This window comes from Triturus cristatus, chromosome 10, assembly GCF_964204655.1.
Source record: "Triturus cristatus chromosome 10, aTriCri1.1, whole genome shotgun sequence".
Classification (NCBI taxonomy): Eukaryota; Metazoa; Chordata; class Amphibia; order Caudata; family Salamandridae; genus Triturus; species Triturus cristatus.
In genome coordinates this window covers 312,105,565-312,131,046 of record NC_140593.1, presented here as the reverse complement: position 1 = coordinate 312,131,046, position 25,482 = coordinate 312,105,565, and the positions used below count along the sequence as shown (strand labels likewise).

At 46.9% G+C, this 25,482-nt stretch overlaps 1 protein-coding gene across 3 annotated transcripts in view; it reads right to left on the bottom strand.

Annotated features, from left to right (window-relative positions):
* ADAM22 (ADAM metallopeptidase domain 22) overlaps positions 1-25,482 on the bottom strand; it is a 1,168,071-nt gene that overhangs the window by 783,187 nt on the left and 359,402 nt on the right. The gene's annotated exons all lie outside the window — the stretch shown is intronic.

The window sequence follows — 25,482 nt, the reverse complement described above, 5'->3', positions numbered from 1 at the left end:
CCTGCTCTCTCCCCGCGCGGGCACACTGAGTGCTGCTTAGTGCCACCACAGGCACCCTTGCAGGCAGGTTTGTTTTTGTGCAGGAAGAAATAACTTCCACATGTGGAAAGAGGAAATAACAAGGAGAAATAAAGATATTTCTCCGCATGACGCCTCACCTTAGTAAATATGGGATTATGTCAAAATCAGTCGGTGGATGCATGGGAATGGCCAAGCTCCACCCACTGAATGCCCTCTCAGTGCAGAGTGATGCAAGGGTGCATTACTCTGGATTCACCAAGCCATGCAGAGCATGCAATGTACATTTGTGGCTCAGTAAACTCACATAAACCCTTGGGTTGCCTTGTGGTGCCTTGCTTGACACAAGGGCAATGCAAGGGCTTATTAAATCTGGCCTCAAAATATGACCTGGAAGCTTGGCTGCAGAAATACACAGATGGGGACACAGGAACACAAGAACTCAGGTCCTAGCAGCCAAAGGCAAATGGGGCGTGAGAGGCAGACAAAAGTGAACACAGATACTGATACACAAAGTCATTGAGCAAGGGAAGCCGGATTTAGAACATGGATACTTAGAAACGGAGAAGAACACAGTCAAGGTCACATGAACAAATGGGACACATCAACGATGTCATTGTGTCTCGGGGCCTCATGGAAATAGAAGATGGAAGCCACTGACTAATGATTGCGCAGGTGGGCCGCATTGATTTAAAGAACAGAAAAGTGATTTTTTCATTGTTCAAGTGCAAAGTAGAGCATCTGAATTAACCTCTAAATCGGAACAAAGGAGGGAAAGCCTAGAACTTGAGGGTGTTTGATTAAAAAAACATCACCATGGGTCAGTGTGTTAATATTAGAAATGAAAAGAAAACTCAAATGGAGCTGGGAGCACAGTTTGCGCCAGACGCAAAACAATTATGTCATACGAAGGCAAAATAAACAGCGCACGGGTGGAGAAAGTCCTAAAATGCCTCTACTTAAGTGCAAGCCTAACCGTGTTTCAAAAGCTGAGTTCACACATGTTAGAAATGGGATTTCTGGTTGGCTAGGGCTTGCGCCAAAGCCAGGCAGAAACCACCACTCTAGTCAGTGCTGGGGAGTTACACGCCAAAGATGACCCCTGCTCACCCCCTTGGTAGCTTGGCACGAGCAGTCAGGCTTATCCCGGAGGCAATGTGTAAAGCGTTTGCGCGCGCACCCAGCAACAACACCCTAGGCCCACCACAAAGGAAACTCCACACAAGGTATTATATAACAATAGCCTTTGTATTACCAAAACACATTAGATAAAAACACACACTTTACAATGTGCCAACAGGCACGGGCAGAATTTACAAGGGATTATATGTACAGGGGACAGGGCCACATGGACCACTGTCAGGAATTAGCACTTTGTAGAAATAGCACTTAGAACGTAGGAATAATACTGTAGTACAAAATAGCAAATGTAGCACACAACCAGTAACTACTGGTAACAGGTAAGTACCACCTACGCAACCCTAACCACCTTAGGAAAATGTCACGCAGGGAACTAGGACCTCACTAGCACCACCTGTACTAGGAGAAAACAAACAACCACCTAAGTATCACAATACCTGTAGGGGTAATAGCACGTTACACATGATGCATCACAACACATTCAGAGGTGTAGGAACAAGGCACATGACGCATAAAAATACATTCAGGGGTGCAGGAAAGGAACAATAGCGCAAAACTCACATAAGCCACCACCTGTGGCAGTCCCTAGGCCAACTGGCCTTGTCAGGGCTAGGACGCCCTATGTCCAGCAAGGCTGCGCCAGCTGCGCAAGCCAAACGCGTAAAGGCCACAACCTAAACGTTGCAGCTGCCCACTAAGTGCTGGGCAGCTGGGAAAAGGAGCCTGGGCACCACTGTGCCTTTTAAATCAAATATAGCCGTCACGTGGGGCCTCTCTGGGCTATAGCCAAATGAAATGCCCCCTGGAGCCCTCGTGGCTCTGAACGTCGCTGTGGGGAAAGGGGGGAGCGGCCCGCTGCCTTCTGGGGCCACTCTACCATGAAACAACTGGTACCCCCTTCGTTGGAGCGCACTCGCGCTCGGAAACCACCAGAATGCCCCCGAGTACGTGGGAGCCTCACTGGGCTCAAGGACACAGACAATGCCCCCTAGAACGTTGGAGCCTCGCGGGCTCAAGGACACAGACAAGGCCCCCTAGCACGTTGGAGCCTCGCGGGCTCAAGGACACCGACAAGGCCCCCTAGCACGTTGGAGCCTCGCGGGCTCAAGGACACCGACAGGCACCCCCAACACATGCGCGGAGTCCCCCAGCCCTTTGCACTTACCGGGCTGCTCTCCGGGGACTCCCGCGCCACCTCCGCTCTCCGCCGTCTGCCCTACGGGACCGGCAACACTCCAGCAGCACTTCTCTCGCGGCGGGCTGGGGCAGTCACGGCGCTGCTTCTCGTCCTTCTCTCCTCTTCGGGGAAGCACGGGGTAGGCTCCCGTCCGCTTCCCTGGATCACAACGCGGCTTCCTTTCCTCTCGTGGTCAGGATCCCAGGAGCGCGGGGTAGGCTCCCGTCCGCTTCCTGGTTGGGCCACGCCCTCGTCCCAGTAAGCGCTGCCTGACTTCCTGGGCTTCCCCGGCCGTGGCGGTGATTTGCTCGTGAGAGGGGTAGGCTCCCTCGCAATCACCACAGACAAGCGGGGTGGGCACCCGCCAACTAAATAATCAAATAAGCGGGGTGGGCACCCGCCAACGAGCACACAATGCGGGGTGAGCACCCGCTGCAATTCTCGGCACCACGAGGGGGGATCCCTACGCTGGGGATTCCCTCGTTTTAGGCAAACAGTTCGGTGCGGCAGAGTCGACACCGAAGCGCTCTCTCAGCGCTGGGGTCCAAAGTAAAGCGCTCCTGGTGCTATAAAGCAGATAAAAGCGCTCCCAGGCGCTTAGGGATAAAAGCTAGGTCCAGAAACAAAGCCTTCAGATGCAGGGGGCTAGGACTGGGCCCAGGAGCCAGCTCACAGGGCCCTCCAGCAGGGAGGCAGTCCCCAGTGGCGGTCTCTCCTGGCGCCCAGCAGCAGCAGCCCCCCTCAGATAGGATCCTGGAAGAGAACCAATTGTAAGGGGACCCAGCCCCTTTTTATACAGTGAAACCCTTTGTCTCAAGGTGCAGGGAAGGGGTGAACCAGTTACAACTGGTTCCTGAGCACTTTGTTTTGCTCAGCCCCTCTCCCTATTCAGAGAACAGGCCAGGGTCATCAGTCGCACCACAGGGGGCGGAGCCAGCATTGTGTGGGGAAAACCCAGACCTATTCAGGACCTAGGTGTACTCCTCCCACCCATCTAGCTGCTGATCTCCCCATTCACCACTGGGTGACTCATCCTGACTCTGGGGATTCCCTAACCCGTCACATGACCTCAACCAGCCAATCGCCAGACAAGGTACACATTTCATACTGCACACAGAAGTGCCCACTTCTAGAAGTGGCACTTCCACACTAGGTACATGCACGCCGCACACATCATCGCACAGCATTCAATCACACTAGTCCGCACATACCAAACTCGAGCCTGCACACCCCACGCATCAGGAACTACCAGGGACACATACATTCCCCATGCATTCCTATGGGAGGGCAGGCCTATCTCACCACATGCACTCAGAATGCGCACGCACTTTACTTTGGGACACAGGGAAAGTGCGCAGAAACCAAAAATCACTACCACAAGTCACAGTTAAAAAGCAAAAAGTTTCAGGGGTGAACCTGCCAGAAGGGCCAAGTCCAACACAACCCCCTTCCAGCCAAAACGCAGGGTAGACCAATCACCACCGTGATGGTCTTCCCTGCTTGGGGCGATAAAACACGGACGTAGGCCTGCAACGGCAGGGACACTCTCCGGTTTTACGCCACTCTGAACTCACGTGGTTCCCTCTGAAAAAACTCGGCGGACCAAATGGCCTACCCCACTGGTACTCCTCAGCTGTCCGCGGCCAGGACCAGGGCCTAGGCCACCCAGGTCCCACTGGTCCTTGCCTAACCACAGAGTGGGGGGTAGTAACCCCTGGTACATATCAACCATTCTCCACTCTACCCCTCATCAGGGCAGTTCTAAACTGCCACTGATCCTCCAGCCTAGGGTCTGTACCCTCAAGCTGACCAAAAGTCACGGGCGAGGCTCTCCTCCCCCTACCTCTTCTTCTGGGGTTCCGTCCTCTCTTCCTCTGAGAGTCGACCCCGTAACGCAACTCACCTACCAGCTCAGGACCCCTCCCTGAGAACTGGTCTCCCAACCTAGGGTTTAACCCCTCAGGTTGCACCGGGGTCAGAGGTGGGCTCTCCCACCCTCTGCACCCCCTTCCAGAGTCCTGCTCCCTACCAACCGGGGCGGTACCTCTGGAAGAAGAACCGGTTAGGACACTGGTTACAGTCGTCCTACCCTTCAGGTCAGGCTGATCCTGAACCTGGCCTCCCAACCTCTGGTCTAGAACCTTTGGTGGAATAATTGCCTGGCACTCCAGGACTTCTAGGGACTTACACACCATCCCCCCGAGAGTAACATATTCCTCATATGTTACGTGACAGTCTGCCTGGCGCAGATCTCCCATCCCCTGTCCACCTGACCGTGCGCGAAGATCCCCCAGGACAGACGTGTGGTCACCATGGTCACCTCTAGGAGACTCAGCCCTCCCGGCTGGTCCCTGACCCACTGGCTCCTCCACCGGGGAACACAGCCCCATGCCACTCATCTCGCTGGACTTCTGTACCCTCCCTACTGGAGCGGTACTGCCAGACATCAGAACCACTGGAGCTCTATTTACAGACGCTCCAGGTCCTCCATACACTAGGTGATCCTCCTCAAATGGAGTCACAGGACCGCCTAGGCCCCCAACCTGGTGTTCCCTGAAGAAACCATCCAGGTTCTGAGACTGGGTTTCGGGCCTCTGGGGACTTGAAGTCACCCACTCACTCCTACTCCACTGAGATAGGACGTGAGCCCCTACACCCCTCTCTCTACTCTGGGACCTAGCTGGGCTACTCTGAGCCTCTTCCCCCATACCGGACTGGAAGCTACTTGAGTCACTACTGTTGGAAGTACTCTCCCATTCCTCATCAGAACTCGGGACCCCTTCCCAACGGTCTGCTTTCTTTGCCAGGGTCCAAGGATCCAAGGCGTCACATCCCAACAGGTGTTGGCGCAATCCGGGATAAAAACTACTGCATAGCTGCTCTTTGATAACCAGAGCATACAGTCTGTCAAAATCCCGTTTCGTGTTTACCCTTAACCAATCATCCAGTGAATCCTCACATTCACCCACAAACGTGTCCCAAGACTGGTGAGACAGCTTCCTACCGCCCCTGAATTTCAACCTTAACTCCTCCTCCTGGGAAATAGGTACCAGACTTGGGGGACTGGGATTTCCTACACTGAAATCTATATGGCTGCCACCACTGGACTCAACCCTCCCTGGGGAGCCCAGAAAATTAAAACTGCGCGCAGGGGATAGTCTACCCTCCAGAGCTGATTTCTCCCTGGGGAAGGCCCTCTCAGCCTCCGCTATCCTCTCCTGCGCTAAGACCCTCTCGGTCTCCAACTTTTTCTCCTCCACATTCAGCTGCGCCATCTCCTTGGCATGCTCTAACCTGAGCTTCTCCATGGCCAGCTGATGCTCCCTTTCTTCCCTCCTATCTATCCACTCCTCTGGGGACAGGGAAAGGGATGGGGTGCTGCTCCTGACACTGGACCCAGCAAGGGACTCCCTATCTATGGGGTCTTCACTTTCTACTGGCGTCCCTGTCAGGTAATCTTCCTCCTCTTCTGAATCTTCAGGGCTCCCCACAGACCCACCACCCTCTTGGCGTGCGGCCCGGGCCCTATCTTCCTCACTGCGCTCACGTTCCCATTCATCCTTTTGCCATAGGATCAGGTTGTCCCTTAGTTTGGACTGGGTATCTGACTCACCCACCTCTATGTCTCTCTCTTCACAGAACCTTACCAACTCCAACATACTGTATCTAAACAGACCACAGAAATTAAAAGCAGGCTCCATTTTGACGGACGTTCTCGAGAAAAGTTCAACACAAGGAACCTAGGGGTCTGAGCTTAACACAGGAGTACACAATTCACAAAGGATTCAGCAAGTTCTCTATCCCAGAGAACTCACACTCACTTGTCTAGTGCCACACACCACTCATCCACACACAACCCTCCCCTCGGACTGGTAAGGCAGTTTCTACCACCCCTGATTCCTCAACCTGACCACAAGTGACACAGGTACCAACTCTGGGCGCAGGGCAGGGAACAAATGTACTGGACACTATTATGCTGCCACCACTGGATCCCACCCTCTGGTGAATCCAGAAAACACACTGCACTTAGGGGGATGATCTACCCTCCCGAGCTAGGGACACCTAACTCACAGTGCACAAGAAACACATTTCCAAAGAAATGACATTTAAAAGAAACCTTAGAACAATAATCCCTATACCATGTGATTATCTAAATGCAGAGTTTTGTGGTGCAGCCAGTTGCTGCTGCGGTACAGCGCAAACGCAAGTCCAAATCCCACCGCTGATCACCAATGTTAGAAATGGGATTTCTGGTTGGCTAGGGCTTGCGCCAAAGCCAGGCAGAAACCACCACTCTAGTCAGGGCTGGGGAGTTACACGCCAAAGATAACCCCTGCTCACCCCCTTGGTAGCTTGGCACGAGCAGTCAGGCTTATCCCGAAGGCAATGTGTAAAGCGTTTGCGCGCGCACCCAGCAACAACACCCTAGGCCCACCACAAAGGAAACTCCACACAAGGTATTATATAAAAATAGCCTTTGTATTACCAAAACAAATTAGATAAAAACACACACTTTACAATGTGCCAACAGGCACGGGCAGAATTTACAAGGAATTATATGTACAGGGGACAGGGCCACATGGACCACTGTCAGGAATTAGCACTTTGTAGAAATAGCACTTAGAACGTAGGAATAATACTGTAGTACAAAATTGCAAATGTAGCACACAACCAGTAACTACTGGTAACAGGTAAGTACCACCTACGCAACCCTAACCACCTTAGGAAAATGTCACGCAGGGAACTAGGACCTCACTAGCACCACCTGTACTAGGAGAAAACAAACAACCACCTAAGTATCACAATACCTGTAGGGGTAATAGCACGTTACACATGATGCATCACAACACATTCAGAGGTGTAGGAACAAGGCACATGACGCATAAAAATACATTCAGGGGTGCAGGAAAGGAACAATAGCGCAAAACTCACATAAGCCACCATCTGTGGCAGTCCCTAGGCCAACTGGCCTTGTCAGGGCTAGGACGCCCTATGTCCAGCAAGTCTGCGCCAGCTGCGCAAGCCAAACGCGTAAAGGCCACAACCTAAACGTTGCAGCTGCCCACTAAGTGCTGGGCAGCTGGGAAAAGGAGCCTGGGCACCACTGTGCCTTTTAAATCAAATATAGCCGTCACGTGGGGCCTCTCTGGGCTATAGCCAAATGAAATGCCCCCTGGAGCCCTCCTGGCTCTGAACGTCGCTGTGGGGAAAGGGGGGAGCGGCCCGCTGCCTTCTGGGGCCGCTCTACCATGAAACAACTGGTACCCCCTTCGTTGGAGCGCACTCGCGCTCGGAAACCACCAGAATGCCCCCGAGTACGTGGGAGCCTCACTGGGCTCAAGGACACAGACAATGCCCCCTAGAACGTTGGAGCCTCGCGGGCTCAAGGACACAGACAAGGCCCCCTAGCATGTTGGAGCCTCGCGGGCTCAAGGACACCGACAAGGCCCCCTAGCACGTTGGAGCCTCGCGGGCTCAAGGACACCGACAGGCACCCCCAACACATGCGCGGAGTCCCCCAGCCCTTCGCACTTACCGGGCTGCTCTCCGGGGACTCCCGCGCCACCTCCGCTCTCCGCCGTCTGCCCTACGGGACCGGCAACACTCCAGAAGCACTTCTCTCGCGGCGGGCTGGGGCAGTCACGGCGCTGCTTCTCGTCCTTCTCTCCTCTTCGGGGAAGCACGGGGTAGGCTCCCGTCCGCTTCCCTGGATCACAACGCGGCTTCCTTTCCTCTCGTGGTCAGGATCCCAGGAGCGCGGGGTAGGCTCCTGTCCGCTTCCTGGTTGGGCCACGCCCCCGTCCCAGTCAGCGCTGCCTGACTTCCTGGGCTTCCCCGGCCACGGCGGTGATTTGCTCGTGAGAGGGGTAGGCTCCCTCGCAATCACCACAGACAAGCGGGGTGGGCACCCGCCAACTAAATAATCAAATAAGCGGGGTGGGCACCCGCCAACGAGCACACAATGCGGGGTGGGCACCCGCTGCAATTCTCGGCACCACGAGGGGGGATCCCTACGCTGGGGATTCCCTCGTTTTAGGCAAACAGTTCGGTGCGGCAGAGTCGACACCGAAGCGCTCTCTCAGCGCTGGGGTCCAAAGTAAAGCGCTCCTGGCGCTATAAAGCAGATAAAAGCGCTCCCAGGCGCTTAGGGATAAAAGCTAGGTCCAGAAACAAAGTCTTCAGATGCAGGGGGCTAGGACTGGGCCCAGGGGCCAGCTCACAGGGCCCTCCAGCAGGGAGGCAGTCCCCAGTGGCGGTCTCTCCTGGCGCCCAGCAGCAGCAGCCCCCCTCAGATAGGATCCTGGAAGAGAACCAATTGTAAGGGGACCCAGCCCCTTTTTATACAGTGAAACCCTTTGTCTCAAGGTGCAGGGAAGGGGTGAACCAGTTACAACTGGTTCCTGAGCACTTTGTTTTGCTCAGCCCCTCTCCCTATTCAGAGAACAGGCCAGGGTCAGTCGCACCACAGGGGGCGGAGCCAGCATTGTGTGGGGAAAACCCAGCCCTATTCAGGACCCAGGTGTACTCCTCCCACCCATCTAGCTGCTGATCTCCCCATTCACCACTGGGTGACTCATCCTGACTCTGGGGATTCCCTAACCCGTCACATGACCTCAACCAGCCAATCGCCAGACAAGGTACACATTTCATACTGCACACAGAAGTGCCCACTTCTAGAAGTGGCACTTCCACACTAGGTACATGCACGCCGCACACATCATCGCGCAGCATTCAATCACACGAGTCCGCACATACCAAACTCGAGCCTGCACACTTCACGCATCAGGAACTACCAGGGACACATACATTCCCCATGCATTCCTATGGGAGGGCAGGCCTATCTCACCACATGCACTCAGAATGCGCACGCACTTTACTCTGGGACACAGGGAAAGTGCGCAGAAACCAAAAATCACTACCACAAGTCACAGTTAAAAAGCAAAAAGTTTCAGGGGTGAACCTGCCAGAAGGGCCAAGTCCAACAACACACAAGTAAACTGAAAAGGATGGCCTCATTCGATGCAGCCCTAGAAACGGGAGCGCCAGTAGCAGCCCGTCCCTTGCCAAAGTGGCGGGCCGGCTGGAGGAGTGAGGTGTAGAGGGCAAATAAAATAAACAAATAAATAGAAATACCTTACCTGAACAATGCCGCCGCCACCTGCCGCATCGCTCTCTTCAGCTCTTCCTCTGGGTACAGGCTCATGGACTACATTGCGGCCAATCCTGACGCTGCATGAAAGCGGCGCCAGGACTGGCCTGAGCGCTGGCAACTAGCGCTCCCAGGCAGACTTGGAGTCTGTGCCTGCTCTCTCCAACCCCAGCAACACAGCTGGGGCTGGAGATAGCTTCACTGTGCATGAGGGTTTGGCCATCCTGAAACAGCTGGCCAAACTGTGGTAAATAATTTAATTACCGGGACTTAATTTGATACAGAAACATAATAAAATAGCTCAGTAAATAAGAGGCAGAATCCGTGGTATTAGAGGTTCGGAATGGGCTTTATTCCAATGGTCGATTATAATCGGTTGCTCCAGGTTCCATCACCACGAAGGTTCAGGAAGTGAAGTACATACGTTATTGACAATCAATTACTTTTATACAATAAGCATTACAGTGAAGCAAATACAAGAGGCGTAACAATTGATAGTGGAGATAATATATTCATACGTGGCAAAGATAGGCGTAACTGGGTGTGTTTAAAGAACGTCATCAGATGTGATGTCATAAGAGGGTGGTTACATGAAAGAATTTCGCAGTGTCAGCAGAAATACTTGGCAGAAATGCGCGCGCAGCAGCATGACGTGTGATTGACGTGCAGCTAGGGGGTGAAGGGGACTTGACATTTAGCTCTACATGTGGCGACAAATGTCTGGAGGGTCAAGTCAACCTAATCCCAAATCATATCTAACATACTATGTTTAAAGAACTATGTTATCCAAAAGAGAGGCCTTCTTGGAGTAGAATCTTATTCTATACTGACTATACTGACTGTTAGTGCGTGTACAAGCGTCTAAGTGTCTACACTAGATGCGAGGGCAGGAATCTTCCATGGTAACAGGGCTATGAATTACTTGCATAAAGACAGAGAAGCCGGGCCTTTGCTCAGTAGCTGGCAGAATGTTTACTTAAGCTACTAGACAGGAATGCATTGGGCAGGGAGCGGAGCAGATAATTTTCGAAGGTGAAATACAGTTCTTGGCAGGCAGCAAGCTGATGTCAGACATCGAGAGCCGCGCAGAGGATGAGACAAAGTTCATGGTCACAGATGCAGGCTCGGGCTGGAGCTTCAGTGACAGAAAGCAAGAAAAGCTTGATGACAGAATCAGGGCCTACTTGCCTGGACTGTAAAATGGCATAAGTGAACCATATAAAGGCGGTGGCCTTTCGTACTTAGGAATGGAATATCCGGCCCATTCATGGCGGATCTGAAAGAGGACATGTTAACGGTGGACGCACATGTATTTGCGTCTTCATAACTGGAATTGGAGGAAACATACATGTACTTGTAACATGCACATAGAACCGTTGGGGTCCAAGATAGGGGACATAACTGACCAGAAAAATCCATATTTCCACATTCCCTCCTTGTCCCCTACTTGCCCGTCAAGAGATATCAATCTTCATTAATCCATTGATCTGTTCATATAGCATCATTTGTTCTTCTTTCTTCTTCCGGGATCTTGAATGAAAATCTTGATGTGGAATGCACGATGTGGCACACAGACCACAAATCGCTGGTCCACATTGCAGGCATAAGCAGCAACTGAATAGTATGAGAAAGCCAATACCTAGGAAGGATAGAACTCTCCATCCCCAGGCTGATAACACGCTCCAAAACCAACCGGACCAAGTCCAGGTGCCTGGATTCTGGTGTATCTGGCTTACAATCTTATGAAGGTGCGTTATAGCTTTATATACAGATGGCGAATTTTCTGGTATGAAAATGCAACAGCTTGATCCGATGACCCTACAAGCTCCGCCCCTATCGGCCAGGATGACGTCAAGGACAAGACGATTTTGAAGCACAACAATCCGCATAGCAGACTGCTCTTCTGTTAAATTGCCTAAGGCGGAAATAGTTTCGTTCACTACTGCTTCAAGGGTTCTAGTCAATCTACGTATCAGCTTACTATTAGTAACGGTACCTATATAGGGAAAGAGACCTTTATTGAAATCTGTGTATTTTTCCCATGCTGTTTCAGTGTAGTCGACTATTGGGAGATCTCTCCTTTCTCTATTGTGTACTAAATGAGTATTTCTGTGATAATCAGGAGGAGCTAGAAAAACAGGTGGCAAAAGGAATCCAATGTAGCAAGTACCATCCCAATCTAGAGGCAAACGTACATATGCCGTCTGACCACATATAAAATAGGAATGGCGGGAAGCTCTAAATGTAGACTTGCCTTGATCACTGAACTCTATTACAGTGGTGCATCTACTATGGCCCATATGTATGGAACCATTCTTTCTTACACATAATTCACCTTTTACTGGAAATACTGACATGGCGGGCAAACTTGGATTAGCTTCGGATTCGACATTCAAGATCAGGAGATTAAGCGTAAAATTACCTAATCCATATACTTCATTTTCTAGATCAGTTCCTGTTCCTTTGGGAAGTCCCTCCTTGTTGGGGTGGCAGACTTTAAGTAAAACTAAGTTCAGATTTCCCCATACCCCATTGTCTTGATAAACTGCAGAGTTCGAATCTTGGGAATTAATTAAACTAAACCATGCTCCACAGGAGCCGTTGTGTGTGAACGGATATGGAAAAAGAGGTAGAATTCTTTTATAGTTCTGATAGGGAGGGAGTCGGCCACATATCCAACAATTTGTAGCATTGCTAACCTGATGGGAATGATGTAACATACTAATAAAAGTGTTATTGCGCAGCGCAAATCTGTATGACAATTCATGCGGAGGTAATTCGCTAAAAGAATGTTCAGCAGTAATATTATAAACATGTCTAGAAATAGGATAACATATGTGCAACAATATACTTGCAGTAATTATTAAAAGACTAAGGAAAAACGAAATTAATAACGTCACTGTACAATGACTACGCAGTGATTTACAGTACGCCTGTCGTTTCAGCATTTTTCGGGTGTATTCTCTATTCAGGTCCAAGGGATACATGTCAGAGACAATTCAACCGCTTCACCTCGGAGAGGACTTAAACAATCAAATTGCTTAACTGATTGGACCTGAGCTTTAGTTTATAATGTTCGGCATTACTTTTTTCAACAAAAGGAAGTTTTGAGTCAATGGGTGAAGACACACAAGGTGTAGTTTTTATATCTGATGGTAGTCCATAAAATTTCTTGATATGACTTGAATGAATCCAGCCTTTCCTGCCTTCGATCTTCACGGCTGTCCTCGTCGTTAATAACACGAGCTGAGGCGACCTCCACCTAGGATCCAGCTGAGTCTTTCGATCAAAATTCCTCACGAAAACGAGATCCCCCGGAATTACGTCATGGGGTTTCACTTCAGTGTTGTTAGGAAAAGCTGCAGCTACCTGTGAACGACAAGATTGTAGTGCAGACATCAAGGAAGCCAAATAATCTGTCAGCATATTACAGTCAATATCAGTTATTTTACGTGGTATAGGCGTCCCCCACATATTTGGTGGTCTACCGAAGATCACCTCATACGGGGATAGCCCTGTTCGAGAGTGTGCTACCATTCTCATGTAAAAGAGTGCAACTGGTAATGCTACTACCCAGTCGACACCTTTCTCCCTGCATATTTTGGACAGTCTGATTTTCAAAGTTTGATTATGTCGTTCCACGAGACCTGCTGCCTCGGGGTGTCGGACACAATGAAACTTCCACTGATATCCTAGCAAAAGTGAAACGTGTTTCATTAATTCGGATGAGAACGGCTGGCCGTTATCTGAGTAGACAGCACGTGGTAAACCGTATCGTGGGAAGAATTCTCGAACTAACTGTTTGGCAGTAGTCGGGGCAGTGTAATCTGAAACCGGGTATGCCTCTGTCCAACGGGAAAGAGCACAAACAACTACGAGAACATATTTGAATCCTCGACATCGTTCCATCTGGATATAATCCATCTGGAGGACTTCAAAAGGGTGATCAGGGGGCTGAAATCCACCCTGCTCTACGGGAATGCTTTTTCCTGGGTTGAACTGACAACATATTATACAGGTACGAACTTTTTGTTTCGCTGCTGCTCGTAAATGCTTGTTGAACCAAATATGTTGAATGCTGTCTAGCATAGCTTTCTCTCCTAGATGCGCTGGACTATGGACAGTGTTAATAATGACTTGGACCATTGAATCAGGAAGGAACCACACAGATTTTTCCTTCGTCATCCATCCTTGATCCGTTTGGATCCCTCCTAATTCAGTCCATTTCCTTATTTCGTCTGGAGTAGCATGTGTCTGTATGTCAATTACATCAAGAGCGGGATCCTTAACCATCATGCAATGTGTTGGTGTCTGGACTATTGTCTTTGTCATGTCGGATGTTTGAGTTTGAGCAGTCTGTTTAGCTGTTCTGTCAGCTAGATCATTGCCTTGAGAAATGATATCAGTAATTTTCGTATGAGCTTTACATTTCATAATCGATATTGCAATGGGCAAATGTATTGCATCTAATAAGGCATGAATGAGGGGTCCGTGCTGAATGTGGGCACCGTGAGAAGTTAAATAACCTCTCTCTCGCCACAGCACGCCGAAGTCATGTACAACTCCGAATGCATAACGTGAATCAGTGTATATGTTGACTTTTTTATTTGTGGCTTGAATACAGGCTTGTGTCAGAGCGACGAGCTCTGCTGCTTGAGCGGACAAGGTATTTATACACTTGGTTTCAATAATTTCAGTGTCTGTTGTGACTGCGTAAGCGGCCACTAACTCTCCTGTACTTGTTCTCATACATGAACCATCTACATACAACGTCAGGTCTGGATCTGACAATGGAACATCTGTCAAGTCTTGTCTGGGTTTCGTCGTTATTGTAATAACATCAATACAATCATGAGCTAGTGGGTCTGTTCCATTTACAGGTAAAAGTGTGGCAGGATTCAATGTGTTACAACGTCTGATTTCTATATGTGGCTGAAACAATGTTAGTTCATACCCTGTAAGTCGTGCTATAGTCAAGTGTTGTGTTTGCGTTCGATTCACAAGAACCTCTACTGCGTGTGGTACTTGTACTGTCAATGGATGTCCTAACACTATGGCATCGCTTTGTCTGATTGCTAAAGCTGTCGCTGCCACTGATTTCAGGCACGCAGGCAGAGCCTGAGCTACGGGATCTAATGTACTAGAAAAATAAGCACACGGTTTGTGTGATCCTGCTTGTTCCTGTGTGAGTACTGACAAGGCAGTACCTTCTCGTTCTGTAACAAAGAGTGTAAAATGTTTTTTGTAACATGGTGTTGCTAAAACAGGTGCTTGACATAAAGCTTTCTTTAGGCTTTCAAAAGCTAGTGTGTGTTCCTGAGTCCAAGGGAGAACAGTCGATGTGGCTGCCTCCTGTGTTGTTAATTGAATGAGTGGTTTTGCTAGAAATGCATACTGAGGGATCCACTGCCTACAATATGAAGTGAGGCCTATGAAAGCCCGCACCTCCTTTTGTGTCTTGGGTATTGGCATGTTATCTATTAACTGAATGCGGTCGGGTGTAAGCTGCCTTCCCTCCTTGGACAGCGAGTGACCAAGGTAAATAACTCGCTGGACACAGAATTGCAGCTTAGAAGGGGACACCTTGTGCCCCTTTTCGGCTAGAAATTGTAAAACCGTCAGTGATGCTTTTTCACATTCAGGTTCGCTTCGGGCGGTGATCAGCAGATCATCGACATATTGAAGCAAAGCAGTGTTGACTGGCATGTGGATACTGTCGAGTTCTCGTTTCAGTGCTTGGCTATAGATGCTGGGGCTTTCTGTAAATCCTTGAGGTGCGCGTGTGAATTTAAAGCTACGTCCATTTAAACTAAATCCGAACAAATATTGGCTTTCCGGATCTATTGGGACGCTGAAAAAGGCATTCTTGAGATCAATTACAGTAAAGAATGTTGCTTCGGAATCAATAGCTGTCAGTAATGAAGAGATGTCTGGAACTACGGGGTATTGTGGTACAATACATTTATTTAATTCGCGCAGATCAATTACCAATCGATATACTGGGGGAGCCTTTGGATCAGTTCGTTTAAGAATCGGAATTATCGGTGAATTACATACATTGGAGTCGGTCTCCACAACCACTCCTTGGCCGATAAGTTCGTCAATGATTTGCAGTAAAGCCATTACAGCATCTGGGGGTAACTTGTATTGTCGCATTCGTGGTAGTACCACTCCTGCCTTTAGTGTGACTCGATATGGTGTAATGTTCATGCAACCAACATCTGTAGGGCCTTGTGCCCATAGATGTGTCGGTAAAGTCTGCAGTCGGGAATCCATATCTCGAGACACATAATGACCTTTGAAATCACGTAAAAACAATCTTACTCCTTCCGGAGAACAACATATTATAGCTCCTAGAGCTTTCAGTGTTTTTATTCCTAACAAGTTTTCTGGACATGATTTAGTAAGCAATAAATCTGTAGTTCTGGTCAAGGGTCCTATCGTAAGTGGAAGAGGCTGTGATACTTCATTAACAATAGGTTTTCCTGAAAAACCAAGGGAAATATTCTGTGAGCCTGAGAGGGGTGCCCCTGGAACTTCACTACGTTTTATGGTTGTTCGACTTGCCCCTGTATCGAGTAAAAATTTTCTATCTTGGCCTAATAATTCACTATGTACATAAGGTCCTTCTTGGTCTACAGGGACCTCGATAAGGGGTAAGTCAACTTCCCTCTCTAGGCTGGTTCATGCGTATCGTTGATAATCAGGATAGTCATACTGTGCGGTCTGGTACAGCTGTCGTGTCGTGGTTTGTGTGGCAGCAGCCGGCAATGCTGGTGCGGCTGGCACAAACTGTATAGACTGTTGTGGAGCTGGCATGGCCTGTGCATGCTGCGGTGCTCCTTGTTCATTCTGATCCTGTCTGGGTGGCCGTGGTCTTTCTTTTGTATTACCTATAGCGATATTATGTTTTAAAACTGGACAATCGTGTACGTAATGACCTGGCCTTTTACAGTAATTGCATGTCCCTTTTACAGGTCCTGTTGAATCACCGGAATGTGTCGTACCCTTTTTATGTCCTTCAGCTGGAACTGTCTGAGAGACTAGCATTTTCATCTTTGTGTCTTTCATGCGTCTTTGTTCATGTTCTTGTTCCTCTCTAATTCTATTGTAATGATACTGTAACATTTGTAACATTTGTGATGGGGTATTACCTTGCCATGTACTCTCGAATTTTAATACTCTATTCTTCACTTGGGGCAAAGAATTTTCAACTAATTTTGTCACAAACAGATGTGGGTATGACTCGCTACTTGCTTTTATACCACTATTTATACCAAAACATTTTTCGAATCGGGCATAGAAATCACTAGTGTCTTCATCTTGCTTTTGTTTACAGGCTGAAATTGCACCCCAGTCTTCCTTTTTCGTAGTTAATAAACGTGGCAGTACCTGTACTAGTAAACCTGGTAGTGCTTTAGTTTTGTCCCCAAGCCCCGAACCTGGACCTCGGGCCTTTTCTTCATTTTCTAATGCTGTTCACTCTATCTTTTGGTCTCCTACCTCCCACTCTTTTTCCTTGAGTTTTTCATAAATGCCAGCAGGCATTAATACCTTTAATATTGTCATAATGTCGGGATAGGTATACTCTCCCATGAGTAACATATCTTTAATTTCTCGGTGGAAACCCGCTGGGTCTTTGTCATGACTGGGTACCACTTTCTTCATTTCTAACAATTCTATTTTCGATATGGGCGTATATACATATACACGTTTAAACTGATTATCTTCGCCCTTTATTGGGTGTACTTCTCGTAAAGGATTCTGTCTGTCCATGTAATACATCGGTCTTTCCTTGATGGGCAATGAAACATGTTCTGGACATACAAAAAGAATGTACTGTTTTCTAGATTCTAGTATTTCCTTAATCAACTTAGTACCTGAACCTTTCCATTTATTCGTGAGTAATTCAGTCAATATATCAGGTAAGGGACCAGGATCTGAATGTTGGCTTTTATATAGTATAAGAAGTTGTTGAATCATATAAATCCCAGCTAAACGCTGTTCATCTGGGGTGAGGTTCAAAAATGTGTGTGCTACTGTATCATCACCATATTTTCCGGGACTGTCAATCCAATGAACGGCTGACCTGGCTAATTCTTGTTCATCCATAGAATCGAGAAAATGATAACCCCTTCGTTCTCGCAGTAATTTGTCAGCGGCTTGGAACGAATGCTCGGGGGATCTCATATTTATTATAGGTGTTTGGAAATTCCTGTTATTATCTGGACATATCGGACGTATCGGGTCAGTAAAATATCTAGTACTATTACAAGATCTTCCTCTACCTACATAGGCTATGGTTTCTGACTGTCCTGTGGACGGTCCTGATCCTTCTTCCTCCTCGTTTTGTTCAAACTGGTCTACCGTTAATCTTTCTTCGTGTAGGCGTTCTATTTCTTTACGGATCTTTCTGCACATGGCTATTATACATTTTTGTCTATCATGTCTCCCTTCTGATATATTCTGGCTCCATCTGGTAAGAGTTTGCATTATTTCCGGATCTACCCCCGATCGGTCTTGATTTCTGATTACGCAATTTATGAGGAAACGTAACAGTTCCCCCTGTATCTCCACTTTCTGGTATTCCATAGCTCTGTTAATACATTCAGAGTCTCGCCCTGTTTGGACATAATGATATATATTATCTAGATGCATAGTCATTCCTGGTAACTTCCCTAAATACACCGCGGCTCGTCTGATACGTAATGATGCCAGGATCATTTCGTCCTCTTTGCCGGGCACAGGGTCATATCTACAATCTACTAGAAGTTCCTTAAGCGTGCGGGCATTTATGAGTTTGGGGGTACGTGGATGTGCTGACTCTTGAAAGGTAAGTTTATTTATTCTGGGTGGCGTAGAAAAAATATTGGTAGCACCTCCGGTAGCCCCGTCTGGAGTATCGGGCGTGAAAGGATTCGTAGAACGCGATACAGCAACTATAGGTGTGGACGACACAGCCATAGAAGTTTGTGTAGGAACAGATGTGGAAACGGACGTGCTTGCCGGAACTTGTGTCAGGATTTGATGCTGTAAGGATACAGGATCTTGGCGTTGAACCTCCCCGGCCAACGGTCTATGTGGGGCGGGGTTAGCATACTCGGGAGCTGCGTCATCTAAATATGAGGAAAGAAAAACATCTTCTGCGGTTCTAGGATGCCCCTTAGGATGTACCTTTATTGGAAATAATGGGGGTGGCAAGTCTTTTGGTATCCCCGCAGTAGCCTTAGGTAATCCCTCGGCCAGAAGGGGATACATACCCTTCATAAGGGCATGTCTTTGTCTGTCTACTTGTTCTGATTTTACTCGTGTACCTTCTTCAATTAATAGATTTTCTTGAACTTTATTTGAATTCTCTTTACTCTTCTCTTCCTGTCTACGTGCTTTTTCTGTTCGTCTATACGATTCTTTACGCCATAATTCAATGGCATCTTTCTGTGATTGTCTAGCTTTCTTTTTCCATAATTCTTCCTCTACTTTCACGATGCACTCTGCATCCCAGGTCCCAGTTGCGGGCCACCTCTGACTTTCTGGTAATTCCTTAGTGTAGTCTACCCATAAATCGAGAAATAATATAGCGTCTAGGCCGTGTTTATGATACATGAAGTACCCTGGAGTGTCCCTAGGAGGAATAGGAACAGCTTCTTCGAGTACCCCTTTTCTGGTTGTGATCTGTCTTAATTTCGAAAAGAGCGGCATATTGAAAACTGGTCTGCTACTTGATTTTGAACAAACTTAATACAATAACACACAATAATGAACAGTCATTCATACCACAATATGCAGGACGTATCAATACATTTAACATTTAACATTTAAAATGAGCAACGGTGATGATGACGATGATCTAAGAAAAACTTAATCACTAAAACATAATACTCGACATTTAACTGAATTATTCTGAATTTATATACTTGATATACTAGATATACTGCTAAACAGTACAGATACACTGCTGAAACAGTGCAGACCGGATTTGTGTACCCAAACCCGTCTTGACCGGCACAACCTATGTGCACGTCAGAACGCCTCCCCAGTAATGGTACTCACCGGGTAGCTCGGAACGGAAGGCCTCGGAACGGATCTGAACTGAACTTGAACCGGACTGGACTCGACTTGAACACTTCGGAAACCGGACTTGACTTGGGACTTCGGAAACTGGTGGGCCTCTGTGTACCTCGGATCTTGCTCTCTCAGCTAGGCTCTGGTCGGGATACTTCGCACTTCTCACCGCCTCGTCTGGGTGTTGATCGCAGCCTCAGTCGCCCCCGCTTGACCGGAGGGAGATACAGGAAATCCTGCTGGTACGCGTTGTTGTCCGTCCAGCTGTGGCAGGAGACCGGGCCTGCAACGCACCGCCGGCGCGTGAGATGAGAAAGTGTCCCTGTTCGGGCGCCATTCATGTGGTAAATAATTTAATTACCGGGACTTAATTTGATACAGAAACATAATAAAATAGCTCAGTAAATAAGAGGCAGAATCCGTGGTATTAGAGGTTCGGAATGGGCTTTATTCCAATGGTCGATTATAATCGGTTGCTCCAGGTTCCATCACCACGAAGGTTCAGGAAGTGAAGTACATACGTTATTGACAATCAATTACTTTTATACAATAAGCATTACAGTGAAGCAAATACAAGAGGCGTAACAATTGATAGTGGAGATAATATATTCATACGTGGCAAAGATAGGCGTAACTGGGTGTGTTTAAAGAACGTCATCAGATGTGATGTCATAAGAGGGTGGTTACATGAAAGAATTTCGCAATGTCAGCAGAAATACTTGGCAGAAATGCGCGCGCAGCAGCATGACGTGTGATTGACGTGCAGCTAGGGGGTGAAGGGGACTTGACATTTAGCTCTACATGTGGCGACAAATGTCTGGAGGGTCAAGTCAACCTAATCCCAAATCATATCTAACATCCTATGTTTAAAGAACTATGTTATCCAAAAGAGAGGCCTTCTTGGAGTAGAATCTTATTCTATACTGACTATACTGACTGTTAGTGCGTGTACAAGCGTCTAAGTGTCTACACTAGATGCGAGGGCAGGAATCTTCCATGGTAACAGGGCTATGAATTACTTGCATAAAGACAGAGAAGCCGGGCCTTTGCTCAGTAGCTGGCAGAATGTTTACTTAAGCTACTAGACAGGAATGCATTGGGCAGGGAGCGGAGCAGATAATTTTCGAAGGTGAAATACAGTTCTTGGCAGGCAGCAAGCTGATGTCAGACATCGAGAGCCGCGCAGAGGATGAGACAAAGTTCATGGTCACAGATGCAGGCTCGGGCTGGAGCTTCAGTGACAGAAAGCAAGAAAAGCTTGATGACAGAATCAGGGCCTACTTGCCTGGACTGTAAAATGGCATAAGTGAACCATATAAAGGCGGTGGCCTTTCGTACTTAGGAATGGAATATCCGGCCCATTCATGGCGGATCTGAAAGAGGACATGTTAACGGTGGACGCACATGTATTTGCGTCTTCATAACTGGAACTGGAGGAAACATACATGTACTTGTAACATGCACATAGAACCGTTGGGGTCCAAGATAGGGGACATAACTGACCAGAAAAATCCATATTTCCACAAAACCCTCATGCACTGTGCAGGGAGTGTCCACCACTCTCCCACCAGCAGTGTCATCTCCCTGGACCTGCCCCAAAGACTCGCCAGAGTCCTGGGGGCGGGTCCAGGGGGATTAAAAAATGACAATAATAAAAAGGTTTAAAACCAGTTTTATTATCATTTTATTTCAGGGTGATTAAGGGGGGGTGGCGGCGCTCCTCCACCCAATGGAGGGGCCGCCACTGGGGTGCGCACTTTCGGGGCCAGAATAGTGTATTCCTCATTTTAATAAGGAAAGGAAGCATAATACATTGCGTGCCCCTCTCACTGCTATCTCTTGTGCCACAGTCAGTGTAGGCTATGCAGAATAACATATATCTCGTATTTGCGACCTCATAATTGAGAGTTATGTCAATTATTTTTTTTATTACATTGACAACGTTTTACTATAAACCTATAGTCATAAATCTCCAGTTCAGCACATAAACATAACATAATCAGTCCTTTTCAGCATCACTTGGTTTGGAGTTCTATACATTGTCTCCGTTAGAAGCAGGCTCTGAAATTTGCTCAGCTCCCACTTCAACTGTCAAAAACTCGTTCGGCTTGTCCATGTAAATTACTTTATACAAATAACATATATGATTGATTTCGTTCCACTTATGGCTTTGGTTTCAAATCTCTGTACTTTACAGGGATGTGTTGTTAATTCTCACATTTTCCATCATTCCTGACAAATGCAGATTTCATCCATTGTGGGCCCTAATCCCATTATGATTTCTTTTCCTCCATCTACTTAGTCGCTGAGTATTCAAATCAGTGCATTTAGATAATAGTTGTCCTAAAACCACTTGTCTTAGGTCTATCACCATTGCTTCGTAGGGTTATTACATTGCAGGCACTACATTGAGGGGCTTAGTAAATCTGGCCCTAGAATACTTTCTTCAGGACATGGGCGATGGGATACAGAAATACATAGGTGGGACACACATACACAAGAACCTAGGTCCTAGTGCACCATGTACACCACTACACCGAGGTATGCCAGGGTACCTGGACCTTGCCTCCTCTTTTTGGTAGATGCCTTGTCTGTGACATACAGAACAACTGTCAAGGGGGAATCAGCCCTGAGTGGCTCCTTTGAGGAGGGAGGTCTTATTTGCCATTCATAAAGCATTGAGAATTTTGATTTGTATCCCCAGGCCACATTCAAGGGTGTATAATACAGGATTCCGCGGTCTCAAAGGTGGGGTGACAGGTTGATGTAAGGGTCACACGAAGAGCAGCCACCTGAGCAACACTACAAACTTGTATCCAGAACTTTTTTTAATTACTTGGGAGCAGGTCACTTTCGATTTCAATGCTTTATTGATTTTGAAATAGAGAGAGAATCAGGAACAACCCATGGGTGTGTAACAATGTTAAGATAAGGACATGGTGTGCATACGCCAAAAGGTTGACATTGGAATAGCAAAAATACATTGGCTGCACAAAATTTAAACCTGAGAGAGACCTCTAACAATCGTTCCTGAAAGAGAGAAGAAAGTTGAAGAAAGGAAAGAATAAAAAGAAAGAAAAGAAATATGAGCAGAGGAGAAGCAAGAGTTCATACATAAGCAGGTCACTTTAATTGGTTCCATAGGAGTGAGGTCCATCGCTTTGTGCTCACAGTGGTATGTTGTTGCATCATCATTCAGCCACACCGAAGATTTGCCTTGTGAAGGACTGCCAGTGTGTGTATTCTCATCGTTTAAGCACTGTAGTAAGAATGGCAGACAAGGGACTATGGTCCAGTTATTTGTTGGTAATTATCATTACTCTGACTTGGCTTTCTTATCACAGTTCTTACTTCCCGCTTTGTTTCAGATGCAGTGCCATCATACAATTTCCTAATTCCACATGAAGAGGATGACTTCCACACTTTGCAATTGTGATTGTTAAGACATGATGTGTACATGGGGGTGGCTAAGAAGCATTGACGCAGATAATCTAAGCCCCAAAGAAACTAAGAAATTCAAAAATAGTGGATCAGACCTATCCAAGCCCAGAACAACAAAGACACAGTTTTGAACCTATTTTCCTCACATAAAATGGAGATTACCACCTTTGAAAAGCGTGTGCTGTCTGTTAGTTTGGAGAAATAGACCAAAAACTGTCATTCTAAAAGTACTGGCCGAGCCAGAAGCAACAGGTATTTCTGGGGACAAGCCAGTAGTATTGCTATATATCTGGAAGGTTAGATTCTATCTGCAAGGAGAGATGGAGCAAACAGAGTGAAGTGAGAGCCAGATGGTGAAAAGGTTTTGCAGTAAAACGTTTCTGGGGAAAAAAGTACACTGCAAAAAAGTTGTGTCAAAAATATAGTCTATTGAGAAAATAGAATGAAAAAAATTGTGGCTACAAAAAATGTAAACTGTCAAGACTCATAGAGCATAGGTAAGTGTGCTGGTGGCAGGAGCAATGGCTACCTCAAGCTAAAGTGGAAAGAAGCATTTACTGTGAGGTGGGGACTAGTATGGGCTTTTTAGGGTTCAGGGAAGGGTAGTAGGCAGTATTAAGTGGTGGTTTGGGGTTGTTAAGGTTTAGGGGTGGATACCGTACAAGGGTAATAAGATGTTTTAAAGGTTCAGGGAAGGGCACCACTAAGGGGAAGAAAATAAGGGGCTTTTAGGTTCAGGAAGTGGGAGAATTGAAGGAAAGTAAGCAGTTTAAGGGTTCAGAAGGGTAGCATTAAGGGTAACTCATGGTTTTTACACTTCAGAGATGTGTAGCATAAAAGGATAGAAAGGGACATTGAGCGCAAAAAATGACGAACTGGAATGTGACCCAGAGTAATTATCAGTGAATGAGAATAATTCAAGCATTACAAGGATCATAGGTTTTGCTTTTCTCTGTGCCTTTCTAGCCATATCTGTGTGTGAGTGGTATGTCTAGACATGGTTCCCATGCACACTATATTATAGATGCTGCATCTTACTAATGAGGCTCAGAAAGGCTGAAACCTGCATGGGGTCCCTTTCATTCCTGTCCAAAGGGGCATGGCCTGGAGGGTCAACCTGGACTGTTCTTAGTAGAGCACAACCAAGGCTGACTTGCATAATGTTGGTCCCTACTTGGAGTGAGACAGCGAGCAAAAAATGATTGTTTTGAATGCAGCCCATATTTATTATCAGAGGCCAAGATTAATTCCAGCAGTCTGCCCATAATATATATTTTCCAAATTAGATTTCCCAATGTACTAAGCACACAGCACTCAAAGCTGGTTAAGTTAGCCTTGCCTTTTTGAGGTGGTGGCTCACTGACCAGCTTACTGTCAGTCTTTCTGGCTAGAGTGGTTGGTGGCGACAGCAACTTGTCTGGAGTAATGCTGCAAGTAGACATACACCCAACTCACAGTAGCCTTTGGTGGAAATGAGTGGGAACCACAGACTTTTACTGGTTGTATAATTTTTCTCTTTGACCTGGATGTATATTGGCAGATCTGCACAAAGATCTTGCTCCATGAAATTTCACATGTAGAGCACCTATTTACTGTATAAGCCATTTTGCTCGCACAAAAGCATAAACTGTGCATGTCTCATCATCTAAATGTCAGAGGATCTTGTTGCATTGCCAGGCAATGGAAGCCATCTCCCTCGTGGAGTGAGAGACCAAGCTAGTAGGTCCTCTCAGGAGCTAGCCAAGACACAACATGAATTACAGAGGCCTCTACTAAAACGAAGCAATTGTTCACAACTCACTAGGGCTCAGTGGACGGTATTCATACTAATCCTGAAATATTTGCAACACATCATACACAAAATATGCACTGATCTTGACTTCAGCCAGCAAAGAGAAAGCCCAGAATTGTGCTTCAGGAAACTCTCCTGATAGCTCCTAATGACATGAAGGTACAGTGATGGCAGAAGTGCAAAATACTGATAACACAAAAGAACTTATCTTTACAAATGTACTTAAAATATATACATGGTTGAATGGTTTCAGTAGGACCCAGTTTTTGTCTCCCTACTGAGTAGGAATGATATGATTATAAATGTCTCTTCATACCTGAAGAATGTAGTGCATCAGTAAACATTGTTGAAGTTTGTCATGAACAACCAAATTCACACACTGTTTACTTTATTACAACAACATTCAAAAACGTACATTTATTTTCAAAGATACTTTGTGACTAGTTGCTTGTGTTTAATTGCATTGAACTGCATTTTTACATCAACAATTCAGAAAAAAATGAATGCAATATATTTTAAGGTGCTCAAATTGTGAGAAAACAATAAAAAAGATTCATGTGAAGGTAGCACCCTACCTATTTTAGGTTGGTACCGAAAACTATTAATCAGACCTTTTATATTAATTTCACATTGCTTTCGTGTCGCTATACGAGGTGTTTATCAGCCAAGAGATACTATTTTTAATAAACAGAATTTTGAAAG